The 15726-nt window shown below is 42.1% G+C and overlaps 1 protein-coding gene and 1 non-coding gene across 4 annotated transcripts in view; both read right to left on the bottom strand.

The window, feature by feature from the left end:
* Positions 1–15726, bottom strand: part of PAFAH1B1 (platelet activating factor acetylhydrolase 1b regulatory subunit 1) — a 92758-nt gene that overhangs the window by 23314 nt on the left and 53718 nt on the right. The gene's annotated exons all lie outside the window — the stretch shown is intronic.
* Positions 5898–5996, bottom strand: LOC129018537 (small nucleolar RNA U13). Its single transcript, XR_008495355.1, has one exon. It is a non-coding gene; the product is annotated as a small nucleolar RNA U13 (small nucleolar RNA).

The following is a 15726-nucleotide window of genomic DNA, read 5'->3' as shown; positions in this document are numbered from 1 at the left end:
CTAATAGCCAGGACAATCCTAAGCAAAAAGAACGAAGCTGGAGGCATCGCACACACTACCTGACTTCAAACTATACTACAAGGCTACAGTAACCAAAATAGCATGCTACTGGTACCAAAACAGACACACAGACCAAGGGAACAGAACAGAGACCTCAGAAATAACACCACATATCTACAAACATCTGATCTTCAACAAACCTGACAAAAACAAGCAATGGGGAAAGGATTCCTTAATTAACAAATGGTGCTCAGAAAACTGGTTAGCCATATGCAGAAAACTGAAACTGGACCCCTTCCTTACACCTTATACAAAAATTAAGTTAAGATGGATTAAAGACTTACATGTAAAACCCAAAACCATAAAAATCCTAGAAGAAAACCTAGGCAATACCATTCAGGACACAGGCATGGGCAAAGATTTCTTGATGAAAATGCCAAAAGCAACTGCATCAAAAGCTAAAATTGACAAGTGGGATCTAATTAAACTCAAGAGTTTCTGCACAGCAAAATAAACTATCATCAGAGTGAACATGCAACCTACAGAACGGGAAAAAAAACCATCAAAAAGTGGGCAAAGGATATGAACAGACACTTCTCAAAAGAAGACATTTATGTGGCCAACAAACATATGAAAAAAAGCTCAACATCACTGATCATTAGAGAAATGCAAATCAAAACCACAATGAGATACCATCTCACACCAGTCAGAATGGCGATTATTATAAAGTCAAGAAACGAAAGATGCTGGCAAGGCTGTGGAGAAATAGGAATGCTTTTACACGATTGGTGGGAATATAAATTAGTTCAACCATCATGGAAGATAGTGTGGTGATTCCTCAAGGATCTAGAAGCAGAAATACCATTTGACCCAGCAATCCCATTACTGGGTATATACCCAAAGGAATATAAATCATTTTGCTATAAAGACACATGCGCACATATGTTTACTGCAGCACTATTTACAACAGCGAAGACATGGAACCAACCCAAATGCCTATCAATGACAGACTGGATAAAGAAAATATGGTACATGTACACCATGGAATACTATGCAGCCATAAAAAAGGAATGAGATCATGTCCTTTGTGGCGACATGGATGAAGCTAGAAGCCATCATCCTCAGCAAACTAACACAGGAACAGAAAACCAAGCACCGCATGCTGTCACGCTTAACTGGGAGTTGAACAATGAGAACACATGGACCACAGGGCGGGGAACAACACACGCCCGGGCCTGTTGGTGGGGGTGGGGGTCGAGGGGAGGGAGAGCATCAGGACAAATAGCTAATGCATGTGGAGCTTAAAACCTAGGTGATGGCTTGATAGGTGCAGCAAACCACCATGGCACACGTTTACCTACGTAACAAACCTGCACATTCTGCACATGTATCCCAGAACTTAAAGTAAAATAAAAATTAAAAAAAAAAATACACTGAAAAGGCTAAGCTTGCATATTCAGGGCAGCAATGGAGATAACATGCATTACTCTAAAAGGTCCAGGGGCCCAACAAATCTGAGATGTCTGCAGGGCTGTTGAAGGCTCTGTGAAGGTAACACAGAAGACCAGGCAGTATCAAGCATGACACCACCAGGAGCACACCTGGAGTCATCTTTAGTACCCTCCTCCAAAAGACACCTCTCACACCACCCCAGGCTATACCGTTTTAGATAACAAGATGCAACTATACAGTCTTGGGAGAGAATGGGAATAAAATTTATTTCCAGGGCACAGATATACAGGGGATCATTCCCTAAGCTACAGCCACAGGATATCATCAACTCTCAAACAGGTAACAAGCCTTCCTAATTTTTTTTGAAACGGAGTCTCACTCTGTCACCCAGGCTGGAGTGCAGTGGCATGATCTCGGCTCACTGCAGCCTCTGTTTCCTGAGTTCAAGTGATTCTCGTGTCTCAGCCTCTTGAGTAGCTGGGATTACAGGCGAGCACCACCATGCCCAGCTAATTTTTTTTTTTGTATTTTTAGTGGATACAGGGTTTCACCGTGTTGGCTAGGCTGGTCTCGAACTCCTGGCCTCATGTGATCTGACTGCCTTGGCCTCCCAAAGTGCTGGGATTACAGTCATCAGCCACCACGCCCAGCCAAGGCTTCCTTTTTTTTTTCTTTTTTTTTTTTTTCTTTTGGCGAGGCAGTCTCACTCTGTCGCCAGGCTGGAATGCAGTGGCACAATCTCAGCTCACCACAACCTCACGATTCTCCTGGCTCAGCCTCCCGAGTAGCTGGGACTACAGGCGTGTGCCACCACGCCCAGCTAATTTTTGCATTTTTAGCAAAGATGGGGTTTCATCATATTGGCAAGGATGGTCTCGATCTCTTGACCTCATGATCCGCCCGCCTTGGCCTCCCAAAGTGCTGGGATAACAGGCGTGGGCCACTGTGCCCGGTCTTTTTTTTTTTTTGAAACGGAGTCTTATTCTGTCATCCAGGCTGCAGTGTGGCAATCTCAGCTCACTGCAACCTCCCCCTCCTGGGTTCAAGCAATTCTCCTGCCTCAGCCTCCTGAGAAGCTGAGACTGCAGGCACGTGCCACCGGGCCCAGCTAATTTTTGTATTTTTAGTAGAGATGGGGTTTTGCCATGTTGGCCAGGGTGGTCTCGAATTCATGATCTCAGGTGATTCGCCCACCTTGGCCCAAAGTGCTGGGATTACAGGTGTGAGCCACTGTGTCCAGCCAAGACTTCCTAAATTTTTATGCTACAATACCCTACTGAGTCTTCAGGGAAAGGGCAGCACAGATGTGATGAGTTCCTGGCCATAGGTCTTATACCTCTCCAACCTCACGTACCCTAAGAAATCTGTCTGACAAATTGATTGCCATTACCATCCTTCACCATCACACTCTAAGATAACTACTTCCAAAAGGTAGTTCAGGATTTCACTACTACCAGTCTTAGGACAAGTACAAGTTCAGCAAGAGGTTATAATGAGACCTTATCCATGGCAGAGACAAAGTGAAGAAGAATGATATTCAGGCAACTCAGGGTGAGTGGACCTTTATCTTCCCCATCAAGCAAAAAGAACCCTGTATCTAGTATACTAACCTGCTCGGTCCCATTTCTTTTCATCAGACGACTGGGTCTCAGGTGACATCCTGATATACCCTCCAGCCCACAGCAGCAACAAAAGCCAAAAATGATCTACCAATTAAGTACATCACACTGCACTTTTTAAAAAGCAAAAACCAAATAAATAAACAAAAAATATGCGTTACTGTTCATTCTCGTATTTGGATTAAATTTCTTGAGTAATAGAAACACAAAACAGAGGGCAGTCACTAAACAGTTGTTTTCAGCCTCCACCCTTATTTATCTGTTTCCCTCTTTACCCTTTTAACCTGTTAAGAAAAATAACTTTACTGAAAACTAAAATACTTAAAGGTCTAAGAGACAAAGGGGGTTGGGGGAGAGGGAGAGAGAATGTCACACTAACCCAGCTGAACTCCTAATTACGTTGTTTTAAAGTTACTCTATTATTGATTGACACTTAGAAAAAAACTGCATGGCCTGCTACAGGCCAGAGGTCAGCTACGTTTCCAGAGACGGGGAGATTTTGCCTTAGTTGTTCAGCATAATTTACAACTGTGAGATCCACTCAGGATATATTCCTGTAAAAATATTTTGCATTATTTCAAAAACTCATAAGGCAAAGTCAGGTTGTACAATAGGAAAGATAGCCGATACAACTGTCATGTATTGAATAGTTTGAAACATTTATATTTTTAAAATGTAAAGCAAAATTTCACTATAAAACATGTAAAGAAAAAAGGAAAGAGGAAGAAGGGATGAGTGCTTGTTATTTCCAGTTTTATACCAAGAAATATAAAAGAAGGTTAAGTTATATATGGTCCCTTGCCTCCTAGGATCTTGTAAACCTATCTGAGGAGCAAAATAAAAGCTACTGAAGTCTATGAAATTTAATTCAAAGATGAGAGAAATGAGACTGAATGGAAGAATCTTTTTATAAAGGCAAGATGTGAGGACTTAAAGGAAATAGTAAGTATTACCTAGGCAGGGAGCTGAGCTGGACCAAGTGAATCAGAATGGTACATTATGGAGATCTCAATGTTTATCTAAAAACATCTATCAAATTCAACATTCTTGGCCAGGCGTGGTAGCTCATGTCTGTAATCCCACGACTTTGGGAGACTGAGGCGGGTGAATCACTTGAGGTCAGGAGTTTGAAACCAGCCTGGCCAACACGGTGAAACCTCAGCTCTGCTAAAAATGCAAAATTAGCCGGGCACGGCGTTGGACATCTGTAATCCCAGCTACTTGGGAGGTTAAGGCAGGAGAATCACTTGAACCTGGGAGGTGGAGTATTGCAGTGAGCCAAGATGGCACCACTGCATTACAGCCTGGGTGACACAGTGAGACTCTTGTCTCAAAAAACAGAAACAAATTCAACATTCTTGATTTTTAAACATTCCTTATTAACGGAAAGGTCTTCATTAAGAATGTTCATTAACATCAGGAAAAAAGAAATCTCTCAAACCTTCAACCAATAAATCTAATAGTTAATGGCAGAACACTGGAAACACTTGTGTCAAAGAACAAGGCAAAGATGCTATAATCATTCCTATTACTTAAAACCGCTCTAAGGAGTCTGAGTCAGGAGAATGGCGTGAACCCGGGAGGCGGAGCTTGCAGTGGGCCCAGGTTGTGCCACTGCACTCCAGCCTGGGCTACAGAGCGAGACTCTGTCTCAAAAAAAAAACTGCTCTAAATCAGGTGGCATTAAAATAATGAGAGAAATGGCTAGAAAGAGAGACTATGTAGGACATTCAAGGCAAGAAAAAGCAATTTAATGAAAACAGTAATTTTAAAAGACCTATTTATCAGAAGTGTCAGAAGTATACAGGCAGATTACATGAAACAGCAAACTAAACAAAGGAAGACCACTGTATAGTAAGTCAAGCCCTAAAAAACAATAAGATCCCTTAAAATCAGGTCATATTCATAATAAGCATCCCCAGAATTATCTGATTAAATATAGCTTCCAATTGTTGATGGAGCAGTTTTTACTCTGCACTGAAGAGCAGGATATTCAATTATCTACCATACTGCTAATAATGGATTTATATTTTTAGAATTAGGATAGGTCAAGTCATAGTATATGGCTGTCATTCATTGCCACCTGATGAATCATTTACTTGTCCCGGGCCCCTTTCCTCACTCTTTGAAAAAAAAAAAGAGAGATGAGGTCTTGCTCTGTTGCCCAAGCTGGAGTGCTGTGGCACAATCATGGCTCACTGCATCCTCAAGCTCCTGGGCTCAATGGATCCTCCTGCTTCAGCCTCCTGAGTAGCTGGAACTACAGGCACATGCCACCATGATTGGTTAATTTTTTTTTTCTTTAAGTAGAGATAGGGTCTCAGTATGTTGTCTAGACTGGTCCTTTTTTCCCTTTTAAATACCTAATAGCGGCCGGGCGCAGTGGCTCACGCCTGTAATCCCAGCACTTTGGGAGGCTGAGGTGGGCAGATCACGAGGTTAGGAGTTCGAGACCAGCCTGGCCAACATAGTGAAACCCCGTCTCTACTAAAAATACAAAAAAAAATTAGCCAGGCGTGGTGGCAGACGTCTGTAGTCTCAGTCACTTGGGAGGCTGAAGCAGGAGAATCACTTGAACCCGGGGGCGGAGGTTGCAGTGAGCCGAGATCGTGCCACTGCACTCCAGCCTGGGTGACAGAAAGAGACTCAGTCTCAAAACAAACAAACAAACAAACAAAACAAAACCAAAACCACCTAATTGCATCCCATCCTTCAGCTGACCTCCAACTCCACACAGAAAATAGAAGCTACTCAGCATGTAACTTTCTCAATGTAGTTTCCTGTATTTGTGGCACTGCTTTCCTCTTCTATTTTTTTTTTTTTTCACATCAGTCGGGTAATGTGACATCATAACAAGGCTGGAGGGAGGCACATCTTACACGTGTGTAAACACCCTATCATCACACTTAGTAACTACAAAAGAATCTGCCTTCCTCTTCTATGATGTGTTTTTTTTTTAATCTTTTTTGAGACAGGGTCTTGCCATGTCACCTAGGCTGGAGAGCTGTGGCGCAATCTCAGCTTACTGCAACCTCTGCCTCCAGAGTAGCTGGGATTACCAGGCAAGTGCCACCACACCCAGCTAATTTTTACATTTTTAGTGGAGACGTGTTTTCTCCATGTTGGTCAGGCTGATCTTGAACTCCTGACTTCAGGTGATCCACCTGCTTCGGCCTCCCAAGGTGCTGGGATTACAGAAGTGAGCCACTGTGCCTGGCCTACGATGTGTCTTCTCTTTCTAATACAATTATATAGAATACCCTCCATCTTTCAGTGAAATGCAATGTGATGTGGTATGTAAAAGGGCTTTGTATGAATTCTCCAGAAAGTCAACAATTTTGACCTTGATCACATCTTGATCATCTTTATAGATGCCTACATTTCACTCTTATAAAAAAAGTTAACACACACACACACACACACACACACACACACACATATATATATAATTTTTTTTTTTAATGATCAGCAATTTCATTCTGGAAATCAAAAATTTCCAAAGAATAAAAAGATCTAACACAGGCTGGGCATGGTGACTCACACCTGCAATCCCAGCACTTTGAAAGGCCAAGGCGGGAGGACTGTTTGAGCCCCAGAGTTATGAGCTATGATCATGCCATTGCACTACTCCAGCCTGAACCCTGTCTCTTTAAAAAAAAGAAAAAAAAAAGCCAGGCAGGGTGGCTCACACCTGTAATTCCAGCACTTTGAGAGGCTGAGGCAGGCAGACTGCTTGAGCCCAGGAGTTCAAGACCAGCCTGGGCAACATGGCAAAAATCTGTCTCTATAAAAAACAGAAAAATTAGCTAGGCATGGTGGCACATACCTTAGTCCCAACAACTTGGGAGGCTGAGGTGAGAGGATGGTTTGAGCCCGGGAGGCGGAGGCTGCAGTGAACTGAGATTGAGCCACTGCACTCCAGCCTGGGTAACAGAGCCAGACACTATCTCAAAAAACAAACAAAAACTAACACAAACTGAGAATATTTTAATCCTCCTCTGAAGACTCAGAGGGCCTTTTTAATTTTTTACCTTAAGGCAATAATTAGAAACAATAGTCACTGCATAGAAAGTGAAAATATAGGCAATATGATTATAGATTCCATCATTATCAAACTTTTAAAGTTGAAAAGACAGGCCGAGTGGAGTGGCTCATGCCTGTAATCCCAACACTTTGAGAGGCTGAGGCGGGCGATCACCTGAGGTCAGGAGTGCGAGACCAGCCTGGCCAACATGGTGAAATTAAAAATAAAAAAATTAGCTGGGAGTGATGGTACGTGCCTGTAATCCCAGCTATTCAGGAGGTTGAGGCAGGAGAATCGCTTGAACCTGGGAGACAGGGGTTGCAGTGAGCCAAGACAGCGCCATTGTACTTCAGCCTAGGCAATAAGAGCAAAACTGTCTTTAAAAAAAAAAAAAAAAAAAAGAAAGAAAAAGGTTTAAAAGACAACAGGGACCTCAACATGTAAGCTGGATAGAAGCAGCATATTAAATAGTTTATATTTAAATGTATAGTGACTGGCTGGGCATGATGGCTCACGCCTGTAATCCCAGCACTTTTGGAGGCCGAGGCGGGTGGATCACGAGGTCAGGAGATTGAGACCATCCTGGCTAACACGGTGAAACCTGTTTCTACTAAAAATAGAAAAAATTAACCGGGCATGGTGGCACGCGCCTGTAATTCCAGCTACTTGGGAGGCTGAGGCAGGAGAATCACGTGAACCCAGGAGGTGGAGGTTGCAGCAAGCTGAGATTGCGCCACTGTACTCCAGCCTGGGCAACGGAGCGAGACTCGGTTTAAAAAATAATAATAATAATAAATTTAAAAAATAAAAATAAAAAATATATAGTTACTTTGACAATCAATGAAAATATATAGCTGTTTTTATAAACATAAACATGTGAAATTTAGATTATAGTTATAGTCTTATTTCAACCTTACTATCCAATTCATTCATGTACTTTGTTTTTGTTGCCCTATATTAACAAAATTCAAATTCACACAGGTAAACAGTGCAAACAGTACCTGGATTTAAACAGCTCAACCTGCAGTCTCAGAGTATTCTTCAATTAAACTGAGCCAGAAGATTTAAAAAGAAGTGGAAAATACCAGTTTGAAAGCTGAGTCACTAATAAGATCTAAAAATTACTTTCATGCCTTATTATAGATCACAAAGTCAGGCAAAAAGTACCCAAATCTTTTTTTTTTTTTTTTAATATTTTTAAGTTCTAGGGTACATGTGCACAACGTGCAGGTTTGTTACATATGTATACATGTGCCATGTTGGTGTGCTGCACCCATTAACTTGTCATTTACATTAGGTATATCTCCTAATGCTATCCCTCCCCTCTCCCCTCACCCTCACGACAGGCCCTGGTGTGTGATGTTCCCCTTCCTGTGTCCAAGTGTTCTCATTGTTCAATTCCCACCTATGAGTGAGAACATGTGGTGTTTGGTTTTTTGTCCTTGTGATAGTTTGCTGAGAATGATGGTTTCCAGCTTCATCCATGTCCCCACAAAGGGCATGAACTCATCCTTTTTTATGGCTGCATAGTATTCCATGGTGTGTATGTGCCACATTTTCTTAATCTAGTCTATCATTGTTGGACATTTGGGTTGGTTCCAAGTCTTTGCTATTGTGAATAGTGCCACAATAAACATACGAGCGCATGTGTCTTTACAGCAGCATGATTTATATCCTGTGGGTATATATACCCAGTAATGGGATGGCTGGGTCAAATGGTATTTCTAGTTCTAGATCCTTGAGGAATTGCCACACTGTCTTCCACAATGGTTGAACTAGTTTACAGTCCCACCAACAGTGTAAAAGTGTTCCTATCTCTCCAAATCCTCTCCAGCATCTGTTGTTTCCTGACAAAAGTACCCAAATCTTAAACTAAGCCCTAGAACTATTTGGCATCTAACGCCACTACATGAACATGTGCAGCTATAGCATATTCCCATGTACAATGTGAAGTGCGCGGGCAGGTGCAGACCTTCAGTGTATTTCACACAGGCCAGGGAAAAACCACTATCCAATCAATGCCAAATATATATGATGTTCAAACAGATTCACGGGAGAAACCTGAATACCTCAACTAACTGCAGAGGTCAGTTTTTTAAAGCAAGAAAGTAAACAACAACAACAAAACACGCTTAAAAATATATTACAGTCATGAAAAGACATGGAGAAATGTTTTTGGTTTTTGTTTTGTTTTGTTTGAGACAGAGTCTCGCTCTGCCGCCCAGGCTGGAGTGCAGTGGCGCAATCTTGGCTCACTGCAAGCTCCGCCTCCCGGTTCACGACATTCTCCTGCCTCAGCCTTCCGAGTAGCTGGGACTACAGGCACCCACCGCCACACCCGGCTAATTTTTTTTTGTATTTTTAGTAGAGACAGGGTTTCACCGTGTTAGCCAGGACGGTCTTGATCTCCTAACCTAGTGATTCGCCCGCCTTGGCCTCCCAAAGTGTTGGGATTACAGGCGTGAGCCACCGCGTCCGGCCTAGAAATGTTAAGTACATATTGCTAAGTCAAAGCAGCCAATCTGAAAAGGATACAAGCTATATAATTGTAATTTTCTGGAAAAGACAAAACTATGGTAACAGTAAAAATATGAGGGGTTTAGAGAGGCAGGGAAGGATGAATAGGTGGAGGCTGAGATTTTTAGGGCAGTGAATTTATTCTGTATGATTGATGGATATATAACATTAGGCATTTGTCAAAACCAACAGAATATACAACAAAAAGAGTAAACCCTAATGTCAACTATGGACTTTAGTTAGTAATAATGTGTCAATGTTGGCTTATCAATTATAATAAATATACCACATAAATGTGAGATGTTAACAGTAGGGGAAACTGGGGAAAGGCAAAAAGGCATATGGCACCCTCTACCAAGTCACTCACTCCATTCCCAAATCAAAATTACTATGGAAAACACTTGAGGCTTTTTGGAAAAATAATTTAGAGAAGCAAGGAGGTTTACAAAACAAAAAATTTAGGAGAATTTATTACCTCATATTGAAATGTATTTTTCTTTTTTTTTTTTTTGAGATGGAGTCTCACTCTGTTACCCAGGTTGGAGTGCAGTGGTGCGAGCTCGGCTCACTGCAGCCTCTACCTCCCAGGCTCCAGAGGTTCTCCTGCCTCAGCCTCCCAAAGTAGCTGAGATTCCAGGCAGGCGCCACCATGCCCAGCTAATTTTTTTTTTTTTTTTTTTAGTAGAGACAGGGTTTCGCCATGTTGGCCAGGCTGGTCTTGAACCCCTGACCTCAGGTGTTCCGCCTGCCTCAGTCTCCCAAAGTGCTAGGATTACATGCGTGAGCCACCGCACCTGGCCAAAATGTATTATTAATATAAAGCTACTATAATCAAAAGAATGTTCTTCTGGCTCCTGAAAGCACAGCAAGTCCAAAAACCAATGCAAGGTTTTATAAGAAGGTGTTTTCAGATCAATAAGGAAAGGACTATTCAATAAATGTTTCAGCATGTGGAAAATGACTCAGAGAAAAAGCACTTCGATCTCTTTCTTGTATAATCAACAAACATAAATTCCAGATGGCTTAGACATTACTATAAAAAGAAATGAACACAAAAAGGCCTTAAGAAAGTAAAAGTGAATACTTATGTAGTCATGATTAGCGAAGGTCTTCCCAAACATGAATCTAAAGGTAGTATCAAGGAAAAGACAGTTTTCACTTTGTGACACTTCTTTGCAACATATGACCATGGGTGACTCAGTACACTAAAGTCCTCTTAGGAATCGACAAGAAAAATGTAAACACTACAACAGAAAACAAAACAAAACAAAAATGTAGCAACACCCCGAACAGGCAATTCACAGAGTAAGAGAATGGCATTATACACACACACACACACGTTTTGAACTCACAATAATTTTAAAGAAAATATTTCTATAAATTGTGGGATTACTTTTATATACCCACATAAAATTTGATTTTTTCAATTAACTTCCTGCTTTTTTTTTTTTTTTTTTTGAGACAGAGTCTTGCTCCGTCACCCAGGCTGGAGTGCAGTGGCACAAGACCTCCCAGGATCCTCCCACTGAGGCCTCCCAGGTAGGTCCCAAGACTGCGCCAACATCCCTGTTTTTTTTTTTTTTTTTTAGATGGAGTCTCGCTCTGTCGCCCAGGCTGGAGTGCAGTGGTGCCATCTCGGCTCACTGCAACCTCCAGCTCCCGGGTTCAAGTGATTCTCCTGTCTCAGCCTCCTGAGTAGCTGGGATTACAGGTGCACACCACCACGTCTGGCTAATGTTTGTATTTTCAGTAGAGACGGGGTTTTGCCATGTTGTCCAAGCTGGTCTTGAACTCCTGACCTCAAGTGATCCACCCGCCACGGCCTCCCAAAGTGTTGGGATTACAGGCGTCAGCCACTGCACCTGGCTGCCAGACTATTTTTTAAATCAATTTTTTGTAAAGATAAAATCTTGCACCTACATTGCCCAGGCCGATCTCAAACTCCTTGGCCTCCCAAAGCGCAGGGATTCCAGGCCTAAGCCACAGTGCCTGGCCTGTTTTGAGGCCTTTCTTCACACAGAAGTTTTCTATTTTGATAATAGTCAAACTTACCACTCTTCCTATTGTTTCTACATTTTATACCTTGAGGAAGTCCACCTCTACCCAAAGGGTATATTTTCTCTACCACTTTATACTGTTATTCTGTATGTGTTCAACATTAAGGCTTTTAATACCTTTATCCCATGCTAAATTTCATAAATGGGCATGTCTTTGAACTTTGTTCCCCTAACCTATTTGCCTATTCCACATTTTATAATAATATTTGTATATCTGATAGATTCAGGTGCTTTCCCATTTATCATTTAAAATATTTTATTTATTTTTCTCTTCCAAATGATTTTTAAGATCAAGCTGGTCAAGTTAATGAGAAATTTAGTTTGAATTTTGATTGGGATTGCATTTAATTTTATTATTTTAAGAGTTGTGATATCTGTCCAATACTGACTTTTTCATCCAGAAACAAGGAAAAAAATCTTTTCTACTATATTATCCAACAACAAGAACAGTTTATTATTTATTTATTTTGAGACGGAGTCTTACTGTTGCCCAGGCTGGAGTGCAGTGGCATGACATCCGCTCACTGCAACCTCCCTGCCTCCCAGGTTCAAGCGATCCTCCTGCCTCAGCCTCCCAAGTATGTGGGACTACAGGCACGCACCACCACGCCTGGCTAATTTTTGTATTTTTAGTAGAGATGGGGTTTCATCATATTGGCCAGGCTGGTCTTGAACTCCTCATCTTAGGTGATTCACCCGCCTCGGCCTTCCAAAGTGCTGGGATTAAAGGTGTGAGCCACTGCGCCTGGCCAGGAACAGTTTATTTTTGTATGCCATCTTGTTTCAGGTTACCATACTAAACCCATTTTATTTATTTATTTTTTTTGAGACAGTCTTGCTTTGTTGCCCAGGCTGGAGTGCAGTGGCATGATCTCGCCTCACTGCAAACTCTGCCTCCCAGTTTCAAGCAATTCTCCTGCCTCAGTCTTGACATCCCAAAGTGCTCGGGTTACAGGTGTGAGCCACCCCCACCTGGCCCTGAAACCATTAATTCTAATTGTTGATTCCCTTAGGTTGGCTCTGTAGATGCTGTCACCTATAAATGTTTGGCTGCTTCTTTTCCAATATTTCTAATTCTTTTTGTTGCCTTACTACATGAGCTGGAATCTCAAATATATACTTAAATAGATGCAGAGATACAGGAACTCTTAGTTTCTTGCTGACTTTAATGGGAATGCACCTAGTATTTATATTTTAATGTATGTTGTAAATTTCTGGTAGGTAGCCATAATCAAGTTAAGAAAATATCCTGTTATTTTCCTACAGGATTTTTTTTTTTTTTTTTAAACAATCAGGAATGGGTATTAAAAATACACCATTTTCTATATTTTGGGTTAATCATATGGTGTTTCACTTTTTTTTTTTTGAGACAGAGTCTCACTCTGTTGCCCAGCATGGAGTGCAATGGCACGATCTCAGGTCACTGCAACCTCTGCCCCCTGGGCTCATGAGAGTCTCCCACCTCAGCCTCTCAAGTAGCTGGGGCTACAGGTGTGAGCCACCACACCCGGCTAATTTTTTGTATTTTTAGTAGGGATGGGGTTTCACCATGTTGGCCAGGCTGGTCTTGAACTCCTGACCTCGTGATCCACCCGCTTTGGCTTCCCAAAGTGCTGGGATTACAGGTGTGAGCCACCATGCCCGGCCATAAATTTCTTAATGTTGAACTAACCTTGTAATCATGGGAAAAATTATACTTGGTGATAGGGTTTGGCTGTGTCCCCACCCAAACCTCATCTTGAATTGTAGGTCCCACAATCCCCACGTGTGGTGGGAGGGACCCGGTGGGAGGTAACTGAATCATGGGGGTGGTTTCCCCCATGCTATTCTCATGATAGTAAGCTCTCATGAGATCTGATGGCTTAATAAGGGGCTTCCCCCTTCACTCGTCTCTCATTCTTCTCCTTTCTGCCACTATGTGAAGGACGACATGTTTGCTTCCCCTTCTGTCATTATTTTAACTTTCCTGAGGCCTCCCAGCCATGTTGAACTGTGAGTCAAACCTCTTTCCTTTATTTATTTTGAGACGGAGTCTCGCTCTGTCGTCCAGGCTGGAGTGCAGCCGCATGATCTCGGCTCACTGCAAACTCTGCCTCCTGGGTTCACCCCATTCTCCTGCCTCAGCCTCCCGAGTAGCTGGAACTACAGGCGCCCGCCACCACGCTCGGCTAATTTTTTCTATTTTTAGTAGAGACGGAGTTTCACTGTGTTAGCCAGGATGGTCTCAATCTCCTGACCCCGTGGATCCACCCACCTCAGCCTCCCAAAGTGCTGGGATTACAGGCGTGAGCCACTGCGCCCGGCCGCCCTCTCTCCTTTATAAATTACCCAGTCTTGGGTATGTTTTTATTAGCAGCATGAGAGTGGATGAATACATTTGGCAATGAGCAATGTTTTTCATATCCGACTGGATTCCACTATTATATTATTTAGTATGTTTAATCTGAGTTCACAGAAATCATTAGAGTGTAATCTTCTTGTTTTCCTTTTTGAGACAGGGTCTCACTCTGTCACCCAGGCTGGAATACAGTGGCATGATCTTAGCTCACTGCAATCTCTGCCTCCCAGGTTCAAGTGATTCTCACGCCTCAGCCTTCAAAATAGTAGCTGAGATTACAGGTGTGTGCCACCATGCCCAGCTAATTTTTGTATTTTTATTTTTCTGAGACAGAGTCTCACTGTCTCCCAGGCTGAAGTGCAGTGGCACGATCTCGGCTCACTGCAACCTCCATCTCCCGGGTTCAAGCAATTCTCATGCCTCAGCTCGCACCTCCTCCACCGCCCCAAGTAGCTGGGACTACAGGTGTGCACCACCACGCCCAGCTAATTTTTGTATTTTTAGTAGAGAAGGGCTTTCTCCATGTTGGCCAGGTTGGCCTTGAACTCCTGACCTCAGGTGATCCACCTGCCTCAGCCTCCCAAAGTGCTGTGATTACAGGCGTGAGCCACCGTGCCCAGCCAAATTTATTTTTAGTAGAGACAGGGTTTTGCCATGTTGGCTAGGCTGGACTCAAGAGATCCACCCATCTCGGCTTCTCTGAGTGCTGGGGTTACAGGTGTGAGCCACCATGCCTGGCCTCACCCAGTGTTTCTATGAAAGTGGTGCCCACCTTATAAAATAAGCTCCTAAATTTACTACCTTTATGTCCCGGAAAAGACAATGTAATCTGGGAAGTAAATGGTCCTTAAGATTTGAAAAAATTAGCATCTAGGCTTAAAAATTGCCTGGGCTTGAAATCTTTAATGTTACAATGTCCTCTATATTTAGTGATCTATTCAGGTTCCCTACTATTTCTTGAACCAATGTTATCACATATTTTCCTAGAAAAAGCACCCAGGTCATTTAGATTTTCAAATTTATTTATTTATTTTATTATTTTTTGAGACAGAGTCTCACTCTGTTGCCCAGGCTGGAGTGCGCAACCTTGGCTCACTGCGACCTCTGCCTCCCAGGTTCAAGCAATTCTCATGCCTCAGCTCCTGAGTAGTGGGGATTACAGGCATGTGCCACCACACCCGGCTAATTTTTGTATTTTTAGTAGAGATGGGGCTTCACCATGTTGGCCAGGCTGGTCTCAAACTCCTGACCTCAAGTGATCCACTGCGCCCAGCAGATTGTTTCAAACTTAATAGGATACCGTACTCTCATAAGTTTGAAAATCATCTGAGTTCATTTTATGTTGAATTTCTCATTCCTATATAGTTCATTTATGTCTTTTCTCTTTATTAAATTGGTTATAAATTTTCTTAAATTGGTTTTATACATTTTCTCTTTATAAAACTGTCTATTTTACTGGTCTTTTTAAAAAGCTAGTTTTTGGTTTTGTCAATTAAGTTTACTGGACTATTTTCTATTTTATTAAGGTCTGCTTTTATTATTAATTCTTCCCCTTTCCTGCTTTCTTTAGACTTATTTTCTCGTTCTTATTCGTAAATTGAATACATACTTCATTTTCTGTCATTATTTTTATAAAGATTCACTGAAGACTGTGTATTTTCTGTAGGCTATGTTGGCTGAATCTGATAGGTTTTTGTTATCAGTACCCTCATTATTACT

This window comes from Pongo pygmaeus, chromosome 19 (genome assembly GCF_028885625.2).
Source record: "Pongo pygmaeus isolate AG05252 chromosome 19, NHGRI_mPonPyg2-v2.0_pri, whole genome shotgun sequence".
Lineage (NCBI taxonomy): Eukaryota > Metazoa > Chordata > Mammalia > Primates > Hominidae > Pongo > Pongo pygmaeus.
The sequence above is the reverse complement of the archived record's forward strand: the minus strand, read 5'-3'. Positions and strand labels throughout refer to the sequence as shown.